Source organism: Tribolium madens, unplaced genomic scaffold (assembly GCF_015345945.1).
Source record: "Tribolium madens isolate multiple individuals breed KSU strain unplaced genomic scaffold, Tmad_KSU_1.1 Scaffold_97;HRSCAF=244;Tcas5.2_LG3a, whole genome shotgun sequence".
Taxonomy (NCBI): domain Eukaryota; kingdom Metazoa; phylum Arthropoda; class Insecta; order Coleoptera; family Tenebrionidae; genus Tribolium; species Tribolium madens.
Window position 1 is genome coordinate 35,558 of NW_025401069.1, and position 5,053 is coordinate 40,610.

Here is a 5,053-nt window from a genome sequence, read left to right on the forward strand (position 1 = left end):
ATATATAAATGAAGGATATATATTGTCTTAAATGTAAACAAAAAATGTTGGAAGAGAGGAAAAAATTGGAAAAAATGGGTCTAAATATTATTCAACAAAATGTGCTGTATGTGAATCTAAAAAATCACGAATGATTAAAGGTACTACAAATAATATTAAAACCAAATATGTAAATGAATTAAAAAACAAATATAATGTAGAAACTAAAGTAAGAGATGGAGATTTACATACAAATTTAAATTTTAAAATTCCTAAACAAGGAGGCATAATTGGAATTGATGATGCATTAGTTGCAGCAATCTGCTGTCGCAGGTTGGGGTACAAATAAAACAATAAATGCCATAGAAAATGCTGTATCTGGTGAAGGAATAAAAAAAAGCCATCAAAATCGCAACCAATATTGTTTTAAAGGATCTTGCCAAGAAATATAAGATAAAGAATTTTAGAGGTGTATTCATGAATGATTCTCTTCCAAAGAAACCAAAAACAAATGAATGTGGAATAATAAATTTAAATAATTCTAATCAAATAGGAAGTCTCGGGACGGCTTACATTAAAAAAGGTGATTATGTTGAATATTTTGATTCTTTTGGAAATTTATCACCACCTTTAGAATTGCAAGAATATGTAAAAACGAGTAATATTTGGATAAACAATACTCCAACACAAACATATAATGATCCACCAATACAAGGTGATTCTTTTAGGGCCTTTATTAGAAACTTTTTAACTTCTAATGCAGATAGGAATTTGAAATTTTGTACACAACTCAAATCGACCAGTCTAAGTTCAATTAAATTATTTTCAAAATGGCTGAACTTCCGGAAATACGAGAAATTGGCGCCAACTTTAAAATTTTAAATAGTAACCACTTATTTTTATTGCATTTTTAAATTCTCCTCTCCAAACTGAGTAAAATGTACCTACTTGTTAGTACTTATCTGTCATAGTTACATATGTCAATTTTTTGGTCACAATTTTCATTTGCAGAGGTTTATTAAAAACATCACAGCTCTTGAACCGTTTGCGATAAGTGAATAATTTTTCTTGCATTCGATAACCAAAGGTTCGAAGAGTTTCCTAAAATTTTCAAAATTGTCAACTGTCAAATTGCAAAGCTTATATGATTTTTTGAAAATGATATTTAAAAAACAGCTATAACTCAGTTTTTTCAAATAAAATAACCCCATTTTCTCAACAGCAATCGAAAGTACATCGCTTTGTAGAAGGACTTTTATCAACATGTCCTATATCCATCTCTTACAGTTTCTGAAATAAACACAAAAAACGTGTTTTTGTTTTTCATTTTTATAGTAAATCACGTAGGCTTTGGAAAATGATCAATACAATAAATAATATTAATTAATAATTAATTAATAAATAATACTATTTATTAATCTACACAACACCCATCCGGAATTACGAAGAATTTAGGCAAGGATTGAGGCGGCATTTAATAATCTACAACCAAATGAAATAATGGAAGCCATTCAAATTAGTTCACCATCGAGTTTTGGACTGTTTGAAAATGGTAAACATATCGAACATCTGTATTAATTATGGTATATCTTTATTGTATTTTTCCAAAGCCTACGTGATTAACTATAAAAATAGAAACATTAACATGTTTTTTGTGATTATTTCAAAAACTGTAAGAGATAGGTATAGGACATGTTAATAAAAGTCCTTCTACAAATTGATATACTTTTGATTGCCGTTGAGAAAATAAAGTCATTTCATTTGAAAAAACTGAGTTATAGCTGTTTGTTAATGATCATTTTCAAAAAATCATACTAGCCTTGCAATTTGACAGTTGATAAGTTTGAAAATTCTAGGAAACTTTTCGAACCTTTGGTTATCAAATGCAAAAAAAATTATTCACTTATTGCAAACGGTTCAAGAGCTGTGATGTTTTTAATAAACCTCTGCAAATGAAAATTGTGACATATGTAACTATCACAGATAAGTACTAACAAGTAGGTACATTTTACTCAGTTTGGAGAGGAGAATTCAAAAATATATTAAAAATAAGTGGTTACCATTTAAAATTTCAAAGTTGGCGCCAATTTCTCGTAGTTCCGGAAGTCCAGCCATTTTGAAAATAATTTAGTTGAACTCGGATGGTTGATTTGGGTTGTGTAGAAAATTTCAAATTCCTATCTGCATTCGAACTTAAAAAGTTTCTAATGTAGGCCCTAAAAGAATCACCTTGTATTGGTGGATCATTATATGTTTGTGTTGGAGTATTGTTTATCCAAATATTACTTGTTTTTACATATTCTTGCAATTCTAAAGGTGGTGATAAATTTCCAAAAGAATCAAAATATTCAACATAATCACCTTTTTTAATGTAAGCCGTCCCGTGACTTCCTATTTGATTAGAATTATTTAAATTTATTATTCCACATTCATTTGTTTTTGGTTTCTTTGGAAGAGAATCATTCATGAAAACACCTCTAAAATTCTTTATCTTATATTTCTTGGCAAGATCCTAAAAGAATCACCTTGTATGCGGTTATGAATGCATGATTTTTTTATTAAATAAATGATAGATCCTTGTCAATATTGGTATAAAAAATTAAACCCAATAAGTGATCAACACTTAAATGAAATTGGAACAAAAACTATTTACGATACAAAATTATCTGATCAATGGTGTGGTAAATTAAGTGATTTTTATTTACATGTTACTGGAAAAGTTATACACAAAGATGATACAACTTTTGCTGATACTACCCCAAATGTTAAACTAATTGATAATTTTACTGTTTTTTTATGGAAAAGAATAAAATTACAAAGCTAGAATAACCAAGATATTGAAACGGTTGAAAATGTTGGTATATTAACAACGGTTAGAGGGTACTTGGATTATAACTCAAAAGATTCAAATATGGAAAAATTTGGATTTAAATCAAGATTTACTGGAGGTGGTAATTTTGAAGTATTTGTTCCATTATCTCATTATTTAAGTTTCTTTAAATATAATGAAGGTCCAATTTTTAATTTTAAATTCAGGTTGGAATTTACTCGTGCTGATGATAGAGATGTATTATACAGATGGAAAGACGCTCCAGCAGAATGTAAAGTTGTTATAAATACACCTGTTTTATACAGGCTGTCCCAGAGCTCCGTATTTCTTCGATTACTCTGGCAGTAAAAAAGATAACGAAATGCGGTTTCTTTTGGACTACAGACATTCATTTTTTCTACGGTCCAAAAATATTTTAGTCATTGTAGGTAATTTCTATATAGGGTGGCGCAACAAAGTTATATTTTTTCTTATGGAACACCCAGTATATTATGCGCTTATTTGAAAGAGTTTTTAATTCTAAGAATATCCGTATTAGGTTTTATAGGTCTATCATGGACCGTTTATCATTTATGGGCAATTTTATTAAAAAAAAGTACCATTTTTGAAAAATCACAACGGCTTTGCTAGAAAGAAAAAGTGAATAAAAACAATTTCAACTATTTTTACTGAGTCTGGTCCTAAATTATTATGGTTGAAATTCGATCAATCTTTTGCAGCTACTGCAGAGTGTTGACATTCGCAAAATATCAAGTAACTTGATTTTTTTAAATGAAACACCCTGTATGTTATTACTTTATCGTGTAGAGATTTTAATAAGCTTTCTAAAAAACCTAAAGTTTGTTTACCTATTTTATTGTACACCCTTTAAACCTACAAAATTTTAACTTATCCTATTTAGCCTTAAAAATCAAGTAGGTTTGCGTTACTTCCACATCTACAAAGTTAATTTTTTAAAGTTAAGTTATCATCAAACATTAATCAAGTTTGTTAGAGAATGTAGAATTATGTAGCTAGAGGATGATGGAGCTCCTGTTCATTTTGGTAGCATTGTGCGACAATTTTTAGCAACAGATTTCCTAATCGATGGATTGGGAGGGGAGAACTATTGTCTGGCCACCGCAATCTCCAGATTTTACTATAATTGATTTCTTTTTATCGGGGTGTGTTAAAGAGAGGTGTATCGAACAAGACCCACACTCCAAATGACATGAAGGAAAGAATAATTGAAGCCTTTATTGACATCTCTGTTGAAATGCTGAGAGCAATCAAACTTTTCTTTATGCATAGACTAGACGTCTGTCTGACGAGGAATGGCAGGATTTTTAAATATTTGCTATAGAATTAATTAAATTTTGAAATTTTTATAATTAAGGTCTTGCATTGAATTCAAATTCCAATTAGCGTTTCTTGAGTTTTACTCAGTATTTCAATAAACAACCTGTTTTCGTAATTGATGTATGGTGACAACGTAACTTTAAGAAGTTATCCAATTTTTTTAGAAGAGGAAGTAAAGCAAACCCACTTGATTTTTAACGCTAATTAAAATAATTTCAAATTTTGTAGGTTCAAAAAGGTGTACAATAAAACAGGTAAGGTTTAGACCCCCAAACCCTAGGTTTTTTAGAAAGCTTATTAAAAGCTTTACACAATAAAAAAATAACATACAGGGTGTTTCATTAAAAAAAACAAGATAATTGATATTTTGCGAATGTCTACGCTCTGCAGTAGGTGCAAAAGATTGATTTAATTTCTACCATAATAATTTAGGACCAGACTCAGTAAAAATGGTTGCAATTGTTTATATTTACTTTTTCTTTCTAGCAAAGCCGTTGTGATTTTTCAAAAATGGTACTTTTTTTTTCATAAAATTGCCCATAAATGATAAACGGTCTATGATAGATTCATAAAACCTAATATGGATATTCTTAGAATTAAAAACTCTTTCAAATAAGCGCATAATATACCGGGTGTTATATAAGAAAAAATATAACTTTGTTGCGCCACCCTATATAGAAATTACCTATAATGATGAAAATAATTTTAGACCATAGAAAAAATTAATATCTATCGTCCAAAAGAAACCTCGTTTCGTTATCTTCTTTACTGTCAAAGTAATCGAAGAAATACGGAGCTCTGGGACACCTGTATATTCCACTTATATCGTTTCCAAACAATGTTGATAAAAATAAAAGAACAGAAGACCAAACATTTAAATTTCTATCATGGGAATGTAATGAATTT